This window comes from Carcharhinus amblyrhynchos, chromosome 5 (assembly GCF_965287045.1).
Source record: "Carcharhinus amblyrhynchos chromosome 5, sCarAmb.v2.hapA, whole genome shotgun sequence".
Lineage (NCBI taxonomy): Eukaryota > Metazoa > Chordata > Chondrichthyes > Carcharhiniformes > Carcharhinidae > Carcharhinus > Carcharhinus amblyrhynchos.
The window spans coordinates 69486443-69507579 of record NC_137328.1 but is presented as its reverse complement, the minus strand read 5'-3'; the positions used below and the strand labels follow the sequence as shown (position 1 = coordinate 69507579).

General features: G+C 39.3%; 1 protein-coding gene across 3 annotated transcripts in view; it reads left to right on the top strand.

Moving 5' to 3' along the window:
- The window catches only part of prr16 (proline rich 16), a 237615-nt gene extending 217577 nt beyond the window's left edge, over positions 1-20038 (top strand). For 2 of the 3 annotated variants that reach the window (XM_080189691.1, XM_080189689.1), the window contains exon 3: positions 18298-20038. The gene's annotated coding sequence lies outside the window, so the exon portion shown is untranslated. The remainder of the gene's footprint in view (positions 1-18297) is intronic. The other variant, XM_080189690.1, reaches the window with a different exon arrangement.
- Positions 20039-21137: the final 1099 nt, after the last annotated feature.

The following is a 21137-nucleotide window of genomic DNA, read 5'->3' as shown; positions in this document are numbered from 1 at the left end:
GCTACATCCCATCTGATGCGGTTACATCTACAGTGCAATTGAAAGGGAGTTCCAGATTTGATGAAGGGAGGGGCCACTGTTCCAATGAACTTACTACTAGTGGACTTACCAGTTGAGTGTCATTGGAATGAAACCCTTTCTACTTCACAAATCCAGTTGCCTATTCCCACAGAATGCCAATGGCCATATTAATACATTTACCTCCTGTACATGTAGGACTGTGCGATGACCCCACTACCTGGCCATCAGCATTAGTTGTGAAATGAATGAATTTACTGGCCCATCTGAACAGGGCATTGGTCACCTTCCATAAGAATCGATGTATTGCAGCCTGGGATTTGCAACACATGTCCCCAGTGGAGCCCTGGAATAATCTGTTGATATAAAATTCAGGGCTGCAGTCACCTTAAGGATGACTGGCATTCCATCCCTTCCAAAACCACAGAGTTACAGATCCTGCTGAAGATCTGCATGCAAATCAGTGACCATGTATCAGGAGAACTTTAGCCGTGTCAGGTATTCCCTCTCAGACACTTGAAGGTAGTTGGTGCACATTCTGAACACACGTTAATATGTCAATGTTCTTTGGCAATGATGGTGTTCCTGGTTGCTTTCCTCATGAAAGGACTTACCTGAGGAAGGTGCAACACTCCAAAAGCTTGTGCTACCAAATAAACCTGTTGGGCTTTAACCTGGTGTTGTGAGACGTCTTACTATGTTTACTCCAGTCCAACGCCAGCATCTCTGCATTCTGTCATCAAGCCAATTTTGTATTGGAGTTTAGAAGAATGAAAGGTGATCTTATTGAAACAGAATTCTGAGGATGCTTGACAGGGTACATGCTGGGAGGATGTTTCCTCTCGTAAGGGAATATATAACATATAGAATATATAGACTGTTTAAAGGTAAATGGTCTCTCATTTAAGATTAAATTAAGAAGGATTTTCTTCTCTCAAAGGGTCTTTAGTGTTTGGAATTCTCTTCCAAACACAGAAATGGAGGCTGGGATATTAAATATATTCAAGGCTGAGTTGAACAGATTTTTGGTCCACAGAAGGTTCTGGTGGGACTTGTGTAAAAGTGAAGTTAAGATCACAATAAGATCAGCCATAGTCTTGTTGAATTGTATGCAGGGTTGATGTAATGAATGGCCCATTCCTTCTCCTAGTTCTTATTCTGTAATGATAATATGAGTGTTCCAGTGCAATATACAGCTTGACCAGGGAAAACAAAAAGCAGGCCATTGGCTTTCTGAAAATCTGCTATCTTGAACAGTCCAGCAAAGCACTGTAACACATACCACACGGAGTATTCAGGTTTGTAGTCTACTGTGTGTTCCATGACGTGGCATTACGAAGGGGAGAGGGATTGCCATTCAAGGACAGGAGAAGCTGCTATCCTCCAGAGGTGACAATGGCAGGAGGAATATGAGGGGGAACAAAAGAGAGACCATAGCACCTCTCCATGATACCAGGGCCATGGAGAGCGGTGCCAGGGATGACAGAGACAAAATCACCTTCAATTGGTTTGCACAGGAATAAGACACCTGTATGACCAGCAGTACATTCCCTGCACACCTTTGCTTGTTCCGAATGTGCACACATCTCTGCCAGCTGCCTCACAGAGCTAGCTTACTACCAACATCCTGTGCCCCTTAGAAGGCCAAGTGGCATGGAGCTTTATCACAAAAATCAAAAGATATGTCTCTCCTCAAGTATACCGGCTTTGTACTTGCACTTAAGTCAGTTCATTCATTAGGGCTTCACTTTCTATTCCTTGCCCATTGTGACAGGCCCATGAGTACACAAATAGCAAGTCACTTCACATGCTAACAAGTAACCTCAGGCAGTCTCCTTGGTATGTCATTTATGATGGGGTCACCAGGGGATGCATGTTCAGTCATATTGTTTGTCTTGAGACTACAAAGCAAGTCATATATGTTATCATGCAACAAAGATTAAACTCCAATATTTTGTTGTCTACACAAATGAGATGCTACCCAGTCACCTTTGTCCGTTGAAAATTGCCAAACAGTTTGCTCTCTGGATGAGGACGTCCCAGAAAATGCTGACTTGTACATAATTATCAGAGAAACAACCATAAGCTGAGATATATACATGTGTATAAACTTACAATGTCCCAACACTTGCCAACATTAAACCCTGACAGCACAGTGGTTAGCACTGCCACCTCGCAGCTCCAAGGACCTTGATTCAATTCCCTGCTTGGATCATCTGTGCAGTGTTTGCACATTCTTCCCATGTCTGCGTGGGTTTGCTCCGGGTGCTCCTGTTTCCTAGTCCAAAGATGTGCTGGTTAAGTGCACTGACCCAAACAGGCACCGGAATGCGATGACTAGGGGAATTTCATAGTAATTTCATTGCTGTATTAATGTAAGCCCTATTTGTGACTAATCAATTTTAATTCAATTCTAACTCAAAATATCTGAGGTTTCCCTAATGCCCACTATGCTTGGACTTGAACTTGATGCCCATAACTCAGAGCGAGGCAAGTTGTTGAGTGTGATATCCCATTTCATGTCATACCTTGGTGGCTGTCTGTTGGTGCTCTGAGGCCTTGAGGTCTTCAGTGAGGTTGGGTTCTCTTGCATGGGATGGGAGCACCTTCCTTGGCCTAAACTATTGGAGGCTCTGGGGTCACCGGCAGAGGGGATGAGGAGTGACTGTTCACCCAGGGAGTGTATTGAGGGGACACCCTGGGATGGCTGACTGACTGGCACTCCTTGCCCTTCCTGCCATTTCCATTCCCCATTCCCCCCACCCCCAGCCTCTCAACATGATTGCATGCAGTTCACATGCTAACCACATGCAGTTACAATTTGTGTTGCCATTGTGTCTCCCCTGTTTTAGATCCCACTTACAATCCTGTTACCAGGACCCATGATTTTCCAAATAAATTCTACCCTACCTGGGAAAGACAAACAAAGTTCACGTTTCAGGTTGATGGCCCATCATCCTAAACCATTCTAGCAACAGGTCATCAGCCTAAAACGTTGAGTATTTCTAGCACATTCTGTTTTGATTTCAGATTTTCACCATCCCCAATATTTTGTTTTCATATTCCATCTGAACTTATTTAAACATGAAACAAGAACAGATCTGTCCTGATAAAATCAGGCTGTAAGCTCTCTGAGCCGCTAGTAATACACAGCCAAGGCCACCCACATGTGACTACAGATGTGATTAATTAAATATGAGAGTATGTTTGTGAGTAGCGCTGGCAACTAATGAAAACAAAACCGCTTCAACTGATATTAGCAAAAGGGTTTGCAAATGCTTCGTGCAGATCACAGCCTTGTATCACAACATAGACTATGGACGGAAGCCTAATTATAAATGCCAGTCAGAGACTGTAGTTTACAAACAGATTTATACCTTGATTACAGTGAGAAATGGAGGTCAAAGGCATTCTCAAATCTAATCTCTGCTTAGTTCATTTGCCTTTAGGCAATAGAGTAGATGGGTGATGCCTGGTATTGACAGCTCTTCTGAGTTTCATTCCATTAATGTCTGTACTGCCTATTTTACTGATTGCCAAAAGTTAAAAATCAGGCTGTTCCTTAGCTCCCTGTTTGAATGGCCAATTCTTAAATGTTATAGCATTTGGGCTGGTTCAAAGCTGTACTTGAGATATTAATATAATAATATGGCAAATCTAAATTGCATTAATGATGTAACCGCTTCACATTTAGGATTTAGCATTGAACTGATAATTAAAGTCTATGATAATAAAAATTGGGAAAGATGTAATACAAGCTACCAACTCAATACTGCCAGTTTTGCACCATTGTACAAAGTCAAAATGACCCCCATTTGTGTTGAAATAGTTTAATGGCTTTCAGCTACATATCATTATAGTACTGCTGTAATTAAAATCCTCATGACCCTCCTGGGCCACTCAAACAGCATAGTATCATTTTCATTGCTAAAATGTTTTGTTCAGTACCTCAAAACCTCTCAACTCCACTATAAAATGATACGAACAAATTCAGTTCTTGCTGAGTGCTCAGGCTTAACTGCTGAAGAAATTAATTATGGACTATAACAGCCAAATTTATATAATTCTGTCAGACATTTTAAAACCAGAGGAAAATTTCTTCTTTGAACGAAAATGATAAACATGCTTTTTCTACATGTGTGCATGAAATGTCCAAAGATATGTAGGTTGGGTAAATTGGCTATGCTAAATCACAAGATGTGTATGTTAAATAAATTAACCATGGGATAGGGCAGGGAAGAGGGCCTGGGTAAGTTACTTTGTCAGAAGGTCGGTGCAGACTCAATGGTCCGATTGGTCTTTTCTGCACTGTCAGGATTCTATGATTTCTACGACCTTGCTGCTTATAGTGACAAAGACAATCTTTCCCCCTCAATTTTATATAGGGCAGGAATAGGCTGATGATATATTTACCAATTTATTAACTTTCTGGTAAAGTTAACTCAATGAAGAAGGCTAAATGTTCATTTTATTAATACAGTTTGACATCCTACAAATAATTTCAACCCTTTATCTGCATGCAGAATGTTTACATGCTCGGAGTACTCCCTCAGGCTCCCATTGGAATTGGGCCTCAATCTTCACCAGTATTGGTCAGGTGAGAAGGGGAATGAAAGCTAATTAACAGTCCATAATTGCATTGCAGAACTAGCAGGAATATTTTTGCCTCTTTGTGGTTCCACAGAAATGCTCAGTGTAAAAATGTTTTTTTTGCAGCAGGATTTGTTGTTCTGGCTACAAAATAAACCAGTAAAATGCAGCCCTGATGAACCTTCAGAAGAAATACTCAGAGGTGTTAAATGTGTGTTCAGTGACAGACCAGGACATGTGAATAACATTCAAACCTGGAAATATTCCAGGTGCTCTAGAAGTGCTAGAAGCAAGACCGGGAAATGGGTGCATTTGTCCCCTCTATCTCCCCTCCTTCCCCTGAGAAACAGTGTAGCAGAGCTCAAATTCTAGCCCATTGTATGCTTATCATTTATAAGAATTGTATATTGATTGAATATTCTAGCCTTACTGTACTAAAGAACCAATAAAGCATGAAGGATTTACTATATTATAATAAAACTTAGTCAGACATCTTTGGAGTTGTGGTCATCAGAACTGGCATGTGGAAGTTAACTTCATTTCCACCTGCAAAAGTGCTGCAATTTTACAGTTTGCATTCTGATGGACAGATGTTTTAGAAGTTGCCCTGATAATGTGATTTTGCCTGAAACCTATTTTGGTTTCCAATGAAAAAGGAAGCAAATGATCAGAAGAACTTACACTTATAGTTTTATATATATATGTTTTTTTAAATTAATTTATGAGATGAGGGGATCACTGGAAAGGCCAGCATTTATTGTCCATCAATAAATTGCCCTTAAGGAGATGGTGGGCTGCCTTTGTGAACCACTACAGTACACGTAGTCCAGGTAGTGGGAGTATGGCAGTCCCAGCCATTTCATGCTCATTCAGCCAAGCTGTATGGGTCATGGGTTCAAGTCCTACTTCAGAGACATGACAAAGTAATCCTAGGCTGACTCTTCAACATAATGCGGAGGAAGAACTGCACTGTTGGAAGTGTCACCTGCAATGCTGAGATTTTAAACCAAGGTCCAATTCGCCCAGTTGAATGGATGTAAAAATCCCATGGTATTAAACCAACCAAAGGTTTACCAGATGTTTCATCTCAAAATTCCACTGTAGACTTAGCAAGACAACTTTTTGAAATGTTTAATGTCTCAAAAGCCAATATATCATACAATTAGTTGCATTAGTGTTTATTTTCCAAAATTCGCTAGTTTCTGGAAAGGTTCCATCAGACTGGAAATAAGTTATGTCCCTTCTATTCAATAAGTGGAAGGAGGCAGAAAACTGAAAACTACAGGCCAGTTAGTTTGATAGCTATCTTGGAGGAGGTGTTAGAATTTATCACTAAGGAGGTTAAAACTGGGTACATAGAAAAACTCAAAGTAGTTGAGAAGACTCAGCATGGCTTTGTGAAAAGGAAACCATGTTTAACCAATTCATTAGAGTTCTTTAAAGTAAAGTAATGTGTTGTGGATTAAGGGGAGCCTGTAGATATACTGTACCTGGATTTCTAAAAAGGTACATAATAAAGTGCTACATCAAAGGTTAGTGCCGAAATTGAAACCTCATGATGTAGGGGAAAACATATATTGGCATGGATTGAGGATTGGCTGGCTGGCAGAATATGGATTTGTCTAATTGGCAGGATATGACTTTTTACAGTTTATATCAAAGACTTAGACAAGGAGAATGAAGGTGTGGTAGCTAAACCTGTTCAACTCAGGTAAGAATGTTTGTTATGAAAAAGACATAAGGAGTTTGCGGACAGCTACAGATAAGTTGAGTGGGTAGGCAGAAATGTGACAGGTGGAGCATAATCTGGTAAATGTGAAGTTGTTCACTTTGGCAGAGTGTTATTTAAACAGTGAACAACTGCAGAATTTCAAGGTGCAGAGGGACCCAGGTGTTCTAATGCATGAGTCACAAAAAGTTAGCATGCAGGTGAAGCACTTAGTTAAGAAGGTTTGTGGAATGGTATCCTTTATTACTAGAGGAATTGAACATACAAGTAAGGATGTCATATTCCAGTTATGCAAGACATTGGTGAGGAAAGGTTTGAAAAGGCTGGGGTTGTTTCCACTGGAGTTCAGAAGAGTGAGGGGTGACATGATTCAAGTATATAAAGTCTTGAACAGTATTAACTTGGTGGATGTGGAAATGATGCTTCCACTGTTTCAAAATTAGGGGTCACCCTTAAGGACAGAGATGAGGTGTTTACTTTCTTTTGGAGGTTTGTATGACTTTGGAACCCTATCTCAGAAGGTGGTTGAAGTGGTCATTAAATATTTTTAAGGCAGAAGTAAAAAGATTCTTGTTAGACAAGAGAATCGAAGGATATTGTGGGTCGATGGAAGTGTGGTGCTCAAAGCACAAACAGATCATCCATGATTTTATTGGAGCAAGTTTAATGAACTGAATGGTTTACTGCTATTCCTATTTTTTAATGTTCACATATATGTAAAAGCCATGTAGCAATTAAAATAAACAAACCAGTAATTTACCTGTAAGTAACTGACTAATTACCCATTTAAATAAGGCAGAAAATTATTCCCCGATTGTTTGTGCTCTTTACTTGTGAGTCTACTGCAGAACAGGTAAATAGCAACACAAGTTGTTCAAATGATAATTGGATCCTCATTTATATACCTTGAATAGATGCCTGTCAGTTTCAGGCAGGGATACCAAGCTTCTAAAAGGAAAAGGAATAGGCATATTCTGCCGTTCAATGAGTTCATGGCTGATCTTTATTCTAATGTCATCCACCCACCCTGGTTCCATATCCTTTAATACCTTTGATGAGGAAAACTCTATCGATCTTAATTTAAGAAAGATTAATCAAGCTCACACATTTTTATTGAAGAAGTTTTCACATTTATACTACCCTTTGCTTTTAGAAGTGTGGACCAATGGCCGGGCTCTGATTTAGGGCCTTGCCCCAGACTCCCTTACAAGCAGAAAACCTTTTCTTTGAAATTACCTGTCAATTCCTTTCAAAATCCTAAAAACTTCAATCAAATGTCCCTTGACTTCCTATATTCCATAAAATACAAGCCCAGTCTTAGCGAACTCCGCTCACAATCTAATCCTCTGAGCTCTAGTTAAACCTTGGTGCATCTGTGCAACCTTCATTCCAAGGCCATTATATTCTTTCTAATGTGTGGTGCTCAGAATCATATGCAGCATTTCAAATGTGACTTACTCAGAGAGATTTAGTACTTGAACAAAACATTCTCCTCTTTATATTCTAGCTTCTAGTTACCAAGGGTAACATTCCATTCTCCTTCATGATTTTTTTTTTAATGCATGAATACAACATTTTAATCATCTGTATATCTTTTTTGATGTCACTGCCCTTCTTAAGTAAATGGTAAAAAGGGTAAAGTTGCCATGATCTCAGATGACCATAAGCTGCTCTTCCTGTTGAGGGGGAGAGCTAACTGTTGGTGATTTAACCTGAGGGTCACCATACCTCAGGCAAGGGGCAGAGTTGAGGTGGGCCTTCATGAATAACCTTAGCCTGTCAGGGTTGTATCGCAAACCAACTATCCAGCCATCTGAAATAATTGACCCCCACAATTAAATAATACTCAGATCTATCCATTTTTGGTCTAAAATAGATAGCCTTACAGGTGTATGCATTGAAATTCACATGCCACAATTTTACCCATCATTGGCTCCTTGCAATTTTATATTCCAATCTTTTGATATCACCACTGTCTTGTGAGAAATTTTGGCTACATGGCTTTCTCTTGCGTTATCCACTCATTAATAAATATTGTGAATAGTTAAGACTCTAGTACAGATGTTCTTGGGACAGCAACTTCCAAATCATTATTCTTCCTAAGCTCCCAAGAAGGTAATAATTTGCCTTCAATTCTATGGGATTTAATTTTAGCTAATAGTTTCCTAAAGGGAACCTTAGCCCACATACATGACATTTATAGACATTCCCCTGCCCATTTCTTTAGTAACTCCTCAAAAACAATCAAATTGGTTCACTAAGCATGGCCTGCTTTTTTTACGGATATATCAGTTCAAATTCCTCTATGTACTCAGGTTGTAACAGAGTGGCATTTTCTCATGTTCTGTAGAGTGGAGGCAAGATCTTGCAGTCCCACTACTGTCAAAGGGATTTCCCATTATTTGCATCCTCCATTGCTTGGGGTCACCACCGGCAGGACTGAAAGACCTGGTAGGCAGGAATGGCTGGAAAATCCCACCCATAGTTTCTAATAACTTTTCCACACCAAATGTTGGATGTACAGCGATAAGCACTCCTACTTCACAGTGCCAGGGACCTGGATTCAATTATGGCCTTGGGTGACTGTGTGGCATTTGCACGTTCTCCCCATACCTATATAGGTTCCTCTGGGTGCTCCAAACAGATGTTCAGGTTAGGTGGATTGGTCATACTAAATTGTCCTTTGTGTCTAAAGATGTATAGGTTAGATGGATTGGCCATGGCAATGAGAGATGCTTTTTCTACGAGTCAGTAGAGACTCAATGGACTGATGGCCTTTTTCTGCACTGTAAGGATTTTAATGTTCTATTCTATAGCTTAAAATGTTTAGATGAACAGGTGCTAGTTTCATTTTTTCATCTGCCTTAAATAATGAAGCTGCATTTGTAATTTTCCAGTCTAAAATTAAGAAAGGAATATAGTAACTCTTTACTCAGAGTGGTTGGGGTGTGGAATGCACAGGCTGCTGTGATAGTGGAGTTGGACACTTTAGGAACTTTTAAGCAGTTATTGGATAGGCACATGGAGCACACCAGAATGATAGGGAGTGGGATAGCTTGACCTTGGGTTTGGACGTAGCTCTGCACAACATCGAGGGCCGAAGAGCCTGTACTGTGCTGTACTATTCTATATTCTATGTTCTAGTACCCAGGAGCATGAGTAGATCATTTGTCCCTTTGAGCCTGTTCAGCCATTCAGTAAGATCACGTTTGATCAGGCTGTTGTCTCAACTCCACTTTGCCATCTGCCCTTGTCTATCAAAAATCTGTCTAATCTGTCTTGTTTAAATTCAATGCCCAACTTCCAGTACACTCTGGGGAAAATAATTCCAAATGCTAAAAATCCTCTGAGAAAATATTTCCCTTTATCTTATTCTTAAACTGTATCCCCTAGTTCCAGTCTTTTTATAAGTGGAAACATCCTCTCGGTGATTATCCTGTCAAGTCCCCTCAGGATTTAATATGTTTCAAGAAGATCACCATTCAATCTTCTAAACTCCAATGGGAACAGACCCAACCTGTTCAATCTTTCTTCGCAAGATAAGCCCTTCATCCCAGGAATGAGTTTGTGAACCCTCTCTTTACTGCTTCTAATGCAAATATATCTTTTTTTTAATGGAGAAATCAAATCTGTACACAGTATTCCAGATGTAGTCTCATCAAGGCCCTGTATAGCTGCAGTAAATCTTGACGACTTTTATATTCCATTAACCTTGCAATAAACGCCAGCATTCCATTTGCCTTCCTAATCACTTGCTGTTCTTGCATACTAACTTCTTGTGATTCATGTACCAGGACACCCATATTCCTCTGTACACTGAGTTCTTCAATCTCTCTCCATTTAAATACTATACTGCTTTTCTATTCTTCCTGCTAAAGTGAAAATGTTCATATTTTCCCCATATTGTACTTCATCTGATAAATTTTTGTTCACTTACATGACAAGTCCATATCCCTTTACAGACTCTCTACTTCCTCTTGACAACATATTTTCCTAACCATCTTGATGTCAAATTTAGCTACCATACATTCAGTCCCTGCATTCAAATCACTGATGCAGATTGTAATTAGTTGATGCTCCAGCACCGACCTTTGTGGCATTCCAGCTTACCAACACAATTCTATTTGCAAGAAAGCCATGTTTGCTGTGCCTGATCACAATATCATTTTCTATATACCCTGCTATAAGTACCTTAATAATAGATTCTAACAATTTCAGCATGACAAATTGTTGGCTAACTGGTCTATTGTTTCCTGCTTTCTGTCTCCCACCTTTCTTGAATAAACGTGTTACATTGCTATTTTCCAATTCACTGGAATCCTTCCCAAACTTAACAAAATGTTGAAATGTTAACCAATACATCAATTATCTCTTCAGCCACTTTGTTTAAGACTTTAGGATATAGGCCATCTAATCCTTGGACTTGTCAGCCTTTAGGTCTAATGGTTTTTTTTTTAAACCAGTGCCCTTCCCCTAGTAATGGGTATTGTTTTATGTTCCTCCTACCCAATCATCTGTTGATTTTTAAATATCTTTTTATCTACAGTGAAGGCAGGCTCAGAATACCTGTTCGTAATGCCTCTGTCATCTTCTTGTTTTCCATTATCAATTCTCCAGGCTCACTCTCTAGCTTTAGTTACCCTTTTCCTGTATAAATGATTGTAGAAACTTTTCTGTTTTTTAGATTATTAACTCTGTCTCAGTCAACTTTCTCCCTTATTATTATTTGTTTAGTCATTCTTTGCTCATTCTTAAAACCTGACAAACCTTCTGACATATCACTAACCTTTGGGCACAGGGTTTCTTTCAACCCTTGACTTCTTTATTCAGCCAGTGTTGAGGTATCCTTCTCAAAAAAGTTTTTCTTTCATTCTGGGATAAATCTTTGCTTAGCGTTTTTAAATATCTCCTTAAATGCTCACCATTGCATCTCTACTGTCCTAATTTTTAAACTGGTTTCCAAGTTCACTTCAGCTAGCTTTGCCATTATACCATTGAAATTACCTTTATTCCAATTTAGTACACTAGTCCTCAACCCACAGTTCACCCCTGCAATCATGTTATAATCATTGTCAATGATAAGCTCCTTTCTCATGTTATTGTTTAATCATGTCTCATTGCTCACGACTAGATATAGAATAGCCTGCTTCCTGGTTAGCCGTAGAAGATTATTGCTAAAGCAAAAACAAAATACTGATGATTATACTGGAAATCTGAACAGAAAGAGAAAATGCTGGAAATATTCAGCAGGTCAGGCAGCACCATTGGAGAGAAAGAACAGGTTTACAAAATCAGATTTGTGGCCTATCATCAGAATATCTGATGGCATTGAAGCCACACTGCATATTACATCATCTGGGCGTTAACTTGCTTGAAGTTGTGGCTTCTCCCCCTCTGAGGCAGGATGCCATGCCAAACAAGTTGCTGGCTAATTATAGACCATAACATAGAGCAGGGGGTTGATGGGGTGGAGGGAGTGTGATTTTGGGCCCGCACTATCCATCTGTGGGAACGGCGGCATGCACTCAAAATCTGGAAAACGCAATTCACACCAGCAGGTTTCCAAGTTCCAATTTTATTGGCCCCTCGCTGGTGGAGTGGTTTGAAATGAAGGCCTATTTGTCTTCCAAATTGCCTGCTGAACTTGCATGCTAGCATTTGTGACTTATGCAAAAGAACCCCCAAATCTCTGTGCTGCAGTTTTCTGTAGTCTTTATTTAATATTTAGCTCCTTTATTCTTCTTATCAAAGTGTAGTACTTCATACTTTCCTATTATATTCTATTGGCCAAGTTTTTGCCCACTCACCTCTGCCAGTGTAGACATTTTGTGTCATCCTCACTACTTGCCTTCCTATCTATTTTGGTTTCATCCACAAATTTGGCAATAGAACATTTAACTTTTCTCATGCAAGTCATGAATATATATTGTAAATAATTGGGGCCCAGCAATGATTCTGGTGGCACTCCTCTAGTTGCAGGTTGCCACCCTGAAAATGCCTCTCTTGTCCCAACTGTCCATCATCTATCAGTTAGCCAATCCTACATCCATGATAATATAATACCCCCAGCACCATAGATGTTTACCTTATTAAGTAGCCTTATGTGCTGTACCTTCTCAAAAATTTTTGGAAATCAAAGTATACTACATCTACCAATTGCTCTTTATCTATCCTGCTCATTACCACTTTAAAGAATGCGACTAAATTTACCAGGTACAAGTACCCTTCATGCTGACTCTGTTTGATTATGTTATGCATTTACAAATGCTCTGCTATTACATTCTTTATAAATGAACCCTAACATTTTCCCAATGACAGAATTTAAGATAATTGGCCTATAGTTACCTGTTTAAGGCAGTTTTCCAATCCTCTGGGACATTTCCAGAATTTCATAGTGCCAGCAGTTCTTCAGAACCAGCATGAATGATGGCATTGCTAGGAGTGCAACATATCCCAGACCAGTGACCCGAACTTCATGTATGCGAGGTTAAGAAATATTGGGGTCAGTCAGACAGCCCTAACAAAGACAGAGGATTGCTTGCAAGCCAGCAGGCAGGTTGTTACATTTTTAACTTTCCCAGCCTTTAATTGGCCACTAGTAAAATACCAATGGAACCGGAAGGTGATAGGCACAGATCCCACCCAATTTTACATGCTTCTCCTGTCTGCTTCAAGGGGGTGTAAAATTCTAGTCATTAGCTCTAGAGTTAAATCACTATAGTTACTGTCTGAATCAGTATTTCTAGTATTTTCTCTTTTTATACGATGGAAGTGATTTATTCACTTATTTATAATTCTTCATTAGAAACATTGGGAATTTGTGTTTTACGCCATTATTTTTTCTAATTCTGTTTTCTTGCACATGCTTGTTAACTTTAATGAGTCAGTCCTCGATTCATTATTTGTTTCATTAGAATGCAAGGTGTATTATCCTCTTCTTCTATTGTGAAGGCTGACATAAATTAATTATTCAACAAACCCTTATATTCATTTGCATTATTAGATGCCTTGCTTTTTAAAGAGCTCACATTACCCTTGATTGCTCTCTTTCTTATGTAAAAGTTTTTGTTAATCATGATATCCCTTTAATCTATCCAAGTATAATAGCAAGGAATGGGAAGAAGTGGGGGTAAGAATCAAAGGGAAGTTCTGTGATAGAGTGGAAAACAGAAAGGTTTAAATAGGTGATGGGGCAAAGCAAAAGTGGAGAGTGATGATGAATTAAGGCAGCAGCACTTTTGAATCTGAAATACTGTGAAGTGCTTAATCAAAAGATAGGATGCCAACCCTCAAGTGTCTGTAAAGTTTTAAGTCCTCTCTTATCCCACAATTATCCTCTGATTGGAGCCCCTTCCCAATGCTCTCTTTTACTAATGATGTAATTGTATCTTTAATTGCCACTTCCTCCTCTTTAGTTTCTCTGTCCTCCATAAAGCCTGGAACATTTAACTTCTAATCATGACTGTTTCCCACCCATGTTTCAGTACTGGCCACCATATCATACTCTCTTTGCCTTTCTAATTTACTCAACTTATTTCTTACACTCCATCTGTTATATAAAACTATTTGGATAGAAGATCCCAATATGTCTTTTTTCTCCCCCCCAAATGCTCTCTGTTGCACACCATTTAACTAAAAATGTTTTTTTTTTGTTGTTTCTGCTGTAACTATACTTCTGTTATTTTCCATATTAAAACAGAAAATGGTGAAATACACCACAAGTCAGGCAGTGAACGTCCCATGTCAACTTTCAATGGCATGGAACATTCGCTCTGTTTCTCTCTTCACAGACGTTGCCTGGCTTAAGTATTTCCAAAATTTTTGTTTTTATTTCAAATTTCCAGTGCCTACTGTATTATACTTATTTAGTATGGCCTCCCCACCTGGAGTGTCAGTTATTGTTTGTGAAATGAACTCTGTGCAATCACTTGCTTTTATCTTTTACTATAATTTTGTTATTTATTTTGAATGGAGACCTTACTTCCATTTAAATGTTTATAATTCCTTTTCACAACTTTTTTTTTCCTTCTCAGTAGGACTACAGTTTGAGCCTGCTTTAGCTGCAGAGTACCCCATTTCCCAGTGCTGGTGTGAGTAGACTGAATGCAGAGTCTCACTGCCTTGTATACCCGATACTCCATCTCCCAAGTCTCCGGCCATCAAGGCTATATCTAAATAACTGACCACATTTAAGATGTGGAATAGTTTCTCTTTTTGTGGTTTAGGGCAGCCAGGTGGCACAGCGGTTAGCACTGTTGCCTCACAGAGCCAGGTTCAATTCTGGCCTTGGTTGACTGTGCGGAATTTGCACATTCTCCAGGTGCTCCAGTTTCCTCCCATAGTCTGAAGATGTTCAAGTTAAGTGGATTGCCCATGTTGAGCTACCCCAGTGTCCTAGAATGTGTAAGTTAGGGAGATTAGTGGACTAAATGCGCAGGATTATGGGGATAAGGGGGTGACTCTTGGTAATATGTTCTGTTGGTGAATCCTTGCTGACGCAATAGGCCAAATGGCCTCCTCCTGCACTGTATGGACGCTTTGGTTCTAATTGCCCATATTATAATTGTTGTGTTGAATGAATTGGCGGTAATTGAAAATTACCCTGACAGATTCACAAACATTTTGCATTTTTCTTTGTTTTGTTGGATGCAGTCATGCTGTGCATGAATTCTTTATTTTCAGTCAATTTCTGGTCATTGTACAAACCATGATCACTTTGCAATGAAATGGTGTTTGGCTGCTTTCCTGTTCTGTTCTCCCTCATTACTCTAAATGCAAATATCAGGTGTAGAAACATAAGAAATAGGAGCGGGAGACAACCATTTGTGACAACAAGCCTGCTCCTCCCACAAATAAGAACACCTTAATTCCACTTTCTTGCTTTCCTGCCTGCACCATCTGCCACTGCCACAGCTCCACTCCCCGCCCCCCCACCCCACTACAATCTTCGACTTCACGGTGGATCAAAGATCTATGTAACTCAGCTTTGAATATATTCAATGACTCTGCCTTCACCATTGATAGGGAAGAAAATTCCAAACACTAATGACCCTCTGAAAGAAGAAATTCCTCCTCCTCATTGTCTTAAATGGGAGACACCTTATTTTTAAACTTTTCCTCCTAGTTCTAGAATCCCTCATGTGATCAAACATCCTGTCAGCATCTACCCTATCAAGCTCCCTCACAATCTTATGTTTCAATAAGACCACCTCTTATTTTCTTAAACTCCAGTGAATACAGGCTGAACCTGCTAAATTTTTCCTCATAAAGGTATACCCCATATCCTGGGAATCATCCCAGAGAAACTTTTCTGAACTGCTTCTATTGCAAATATGTCTGCCCTTAAGTAAGGTGAGCAAAATTTTACACAGTGCTCCAGATGTAGTCTCAGTGTTCTGTACAGTTGTAGACTTCTCTACTTTTATACTCCATATCCCTTGCAATAAAGACCAACATTCCATTTGCCTTTTATTTGGTGTACCTGCATATTGACTTTGTGGTTCATGTACAAAGATACCCAAGTGCCTCTCTATTGCAGTAATCTGTAGTCTCTCTCCAATTAAATAATATTTTACTAATAATCTTCCTTCCAAAATCAGCAACCTTACATCTCCCCACATTATACTTCATCTGACAAATATTTTCCCATTTACTTTAGATCCTTTTGCTGGTGTTTGGTTTCTTCCTCATGACTTGTTTTCCTACCGTTCCCACCTTTCTTCAAAAAATTTAGATACAATACAGTCGACCCCTACATTCAAGTTAGTAATATAAATCATAAATAGTTGAAGCCTCAGCACTAATCCCCGAGGCACTCCACTAGTAATAGTTTACTATCCCACAAATGACACATTTAACTTGACTTTCTGGCCATGATCTTACTGGCGCATCCCACCGGTTGATTGATGAGGCATTCGCGTAAGATAGGGCAAAAGACGAAAAATCAGGATCGCATCTGGTTTTGCATGTCTCGCAATCTTGCCGGCATTGATTTGCCGACAAAATTGGGTGCAAATCCGATTTAAAATGTTCATGAAATTATTTAAATGTCATTAGAGAGTCCCGGCTATTATTAGAATGTTAATACTCTTAATGACATTTTTGAGACCATCTGATACATCACTCCTGTTAAATCACTTTCAACCCAGGTCCTACACCTGGGATTAACAGCATGTATATCCTAAAGTAGGTTTCTGGGCAATTTCAGGACATTGAGCCCAACTCTACAATGGAAAGGTCAGTGTTGGAGACATCCATGCAGTTTTCCAGGCAGCATATCTCCATCCATTAGAAGTTTAACATTCCTAGATTAACTACTGTGCATGTGCACGGATTGAACTTTCTTTGGGCCCCAAAGCTCCGTAGTGGTGAATATCTGAATGTTTGTCAATAACTCCCTCAGAAGTTGTGCCCAAGTAGTTATTCCAGAGCATAGGTTGGCCAGAAGCTCTTAAGTTTGTTCCGCAGAGTGACAAAAGGCTGTCCAAGGTAGAAAGTAAAATTGCTGTACCCAAGCAATATGCGTACTCTTCTGACATGAGAAAGAAACTGAAAAGTAGAGTTTATCCTTGCCGCTAACTTTTCTCTTGATGGAGGAATATTTGATATTTATTTATTTTGAAAGGTGTCAATCACAGAACTGACACTCACCACCTTGATGAATGTAAATGGTTTTAAAAGTATTGCTTGGAGACTTGGGTGGAGTGATGGCAGATGGAGTTTAATCCAGACAACTGTGAGGTAATGCATTTTGGAAGGTCTAATTCAGAGAGGAAATGATGGAAGCCTTAAGAGTATTGATAGGCAAAGGGATCTGGGTGTACAGGTACAGCCAGGTCACAAAGTGGCAATGCAGGTGGAGAAGGTAGTCAAGAAGGCATACGGCATGCTTGCCTTCATCAGCCAGGATACTGAGTTTAAAAATTGGCAAGTCATGTCAGACCACACATGGGATAAAGTGCTCAATTCGTGTCGCCACGCTACCAGAAGGATGTGGAGGCTTTGGAGAGGTACAGAAAGATTTGCCTGGTATGGAGGATATCAGCTATGAGGAGAGGTTGGAAAAACTTGGTTTGTTCTCATTGGAATGAGAGAGGTTGAAGGGCGACCTGATAGAAGTCTACAAGATTATGAGAAGTTTACCTGATAGAAGTCTACAAGATTATGAGAGGCATGGACAGAGTGGATAGTCAGAAGCTTTTTCCCAGGGTGGAAGAGTCAATTACTAGGGGGCACAGGTTTAAGGTGTGAGGGGCAAGGTTTAAAGGAGATGTACAAGGCAGATTTTTTTTAAAAAACAGAGGGTGGTGGGTGCCTGGAACTCATTGCTGGTGGAGGTAATGGAAGCGGAAGCAGTAGTGACTTTTAAGGGGCATCTTGACACATACGTCAATAGGATGATGGGAAGAGAGGGATATTGTCCCCAGAAGGGTAAGGTTTGAGTTAAGTCAGACAGAGTGGTCGGTGCAGGCTTGGAGAGCCGAAGGGCCTGTTCCCGTGCTGTAATTTTCTTTGTTCTTTGTTATTTATGTCACAAGTAGGCTTACATTAATACTACAATGAAGCTACTTTGAAAATCCTTTGGTCGCTATACTCCAGCGCCTTTTGGGGAAAATGGAAGGAGAATTTAGCATGGCCATTGCACCTAATGTTTGGACTGTAGGAGGAAACCAAAGCACCCAGAGGAAATCCACACAGATGCAGGGAGAATGTACAGACTTTGCACAAACAGTAACCCAAGCTGGGAAATCAAAGCCGGGTCCTTGGCATTGTGAGGCAGCAGTGCTAACCATTATGCCACCATGTTGCCCTGATCGGACACTTTCTAAATAATATAGCTGGCAAAGCCACACAGAAAAGTGAATCCATAAGTATTTTTGTTCAAGTAAAACAATCACTTGATTGCAGTATACAATTCATTTCTCTGGTATAATTTTAACTTGTTCTTTTTCTCCCCGCAGCTCCTTAAGCCTGGAAGGAAAAATTAACATTTTGAAGATGCGTCAGCTATTTCTGGCTCGGTCACTGCTGCACTGTGACTCCAGCAAATCAGACTCCTGACCTACAACAAGCAAAGCAAAGCAGCTGACCCTATGGAACCACAGCATCATTAATGCCAGTGCGATCTGGATCAGGTCATTTCCAGCAGCTTTCTTATACAACCAGAAGCTTAACCTGAGCAACTGCTTCAGTCCATAGTTCAATTTGCTTCTAAATCACAACGAAAGCCTGAAGTAAATCTCTGATTTTGTTTTATTTTAGTTCTCCTGGTTTTTCTTCACTCCTGAAGTATTTATGTGAAGCAATGGTTAAGAAGATCAGTGTTCATACAATCAGTTGCAGAAGCCCTAATCTTGCAATTTGTCACAAAACTAATCCAGCCTTCTCATTCCCGACATAAATAAAGACACAAAATAAAATCACCAACACTACAGAGAAATTAAATGATATCCTACAAGGGGCAGATGTTAAATTTCTTCTGCTGCACAGAACCAAGGATACGTATACATGACAGTGATATGAATTCTACATGTTGAGAACCGGTGAGAAGTGACAGAAGCTGTTTACTGTTCGTAGGGAAGAATAACGTCTCCCGTCCTCTGTTCATTTCTTTAAGCCATAGCAAAGAAAAGCATCAGTGCTGATGGTGACTGTGGCATTCCCTTCCTTGTCATCACATCAGGTGAAAATTCCAGGACATGAAGCTATTCTCAATGCTCAGAAACTGCATCTCAGTGCTCTTTTAATATTTGCACTGTCACTTTCATTCAGGGTAATGATGTGTGGAGTTACTTGCACAGATGGCCTCTTGAGATCTGCAACGAACATGTGGAATCTTGCTGGGCTTTACCAACTAAAGAATATGATTTGCACTTGTCTTCAATTCCAGTGGGTGGAATCCATATCAGAAAATTAAATTGTCTTTCATCCCTTCTCCAATCTCAAAATGAAAAGAAGCCTCAAAGCTGCACAGTGGACAATAGAACAAATGTTCTTACCTCCCCTTGCATTATAAGTCAGATTTTATATAGTACATAAAACATTGGATGATAAGGGAGAACAGTCCAAGCAGGATTTGACTGTCGTTGACTATACTGTGGTTTGGAAAACAATGCATTGATTTGTCACAGTTGTATGGGATGCATTTGTTATTTTAAATGGGGTCTGCAGGCTTTATAAAACCAGTGGAACTTGGATTCAGAAAAGGAGGCACAGCTATTGACAAGTAAAGCACTTTAGTTACATTTTTAAGTTTTGTATTTTTATAGGCCATCATTATCAACCCTTGTTTGGCTGTCATCTGAAGATTTCAATGTTACTCACCAAGCTTGTATTTGTATATTATTATTTGCAAGCAGATAACAGTTTTGTTTTACTTTTAAACAAACAACCTAAGAAAGTAATGTATAGATTTTAAATAGAAGGCTGCAAGATATATTTCTTCTACTCATAAAAAGTGCAAACGATGTATTTTGTAATTTTAGAGTTTTAAAATTGAAAACGTTATTTTATTATTAAAGGCCTGGTATATGATATTAGTTAGACAGCAAGTGACAGAAAGAAAACTTTTCATACTCTTTCCTAAATCAAAACTGCTTGTCATAAAAAAGCAACAAGAAAAAAATAAAAATATATATACTACTTTCTCTTCATATAAATGTTCAGAATTACAATTCTCTTTAAGTTGCTGCATACACATTTTCCCCATGTTAATCAAAACAGTAATCCAACATTAATAGTTTGCAATAAACTGATCAAAAGTGAAAATTTGTGAGTTTATCCTTTCAGAGACTTAAAACACTTTGTTTTAATGAGTTTTATCTACATTTTAATTCAAAACATAATGTATTTCTGTATGGTTATCTTGCAATCACTGCAACACAATGTCAGATCCCATGACAGGCATAAAAATTAAAGAGGAGTTTGGCCCTTGTTATTTTATAAGTGTAACTCCCTTATGCTTTATTCAATTTCATTTTGATACAATTTCATCCACTTTATCTTGCATTGGGACATTTTTCAGTTGTCTTTCTCGGCTGTCTAAAGTAAGTTTGAGGCTCTTTCCTTATCACAACATTAGTTAACATCTGTTTTAAATCTATTCTTTGAAATTGGACATCAGAGAGAGGAGGATGAATCAAATCTGCTCATTTCTGGATTATTAATGCAGCCATTGCAGTCTAAGGAGCAACCAACCACCAAATGAACAGAAGTGCTCCCAATGACTCCAGTCAATAGATCATTTCCCCTCATACCCACCATCGTCTTATTGCCATATTTGTCATTTTCGTCTTAACGCAAGAGCTGCTATTGACGAGGTAACCAACCCGATATGCCATTATGTAAAATGGCTGAGCTGCTTGTGGAGGTGTGGTAAGTATTGGCATCTCATTCAAATAATGCCAATGAGCACAGCATCCATTTTAGATTATCCCCAGTCTCTCAGTTGAGGAGGGCATTGTCAGCTCATCATCAGTAATATGCTCCAAAGCAAGCCAAAATCAAGTTCTCAGGCAAAGTCTGAGAGAAGTTGTGCATGCATGGAGAAGATTTCCACTGTGCATGATCTGTAACAAAATCATAATCCCGTTTATCAAGATTATATTTATAATCTTGTTATAGAAATTGCATTAAGAAAATCTCCCCAAAATAGTTGCAGTTTAGTTTGCAAATATATTAATTTGATCTCATTACTTTGAATTGAAAATGCCCATCTATTGAAACCAAACTACATTGCACATGAACCATGTGCACCTAACTGATAAAGATAACATGGCATTATCACCACGGCAAAATTGGT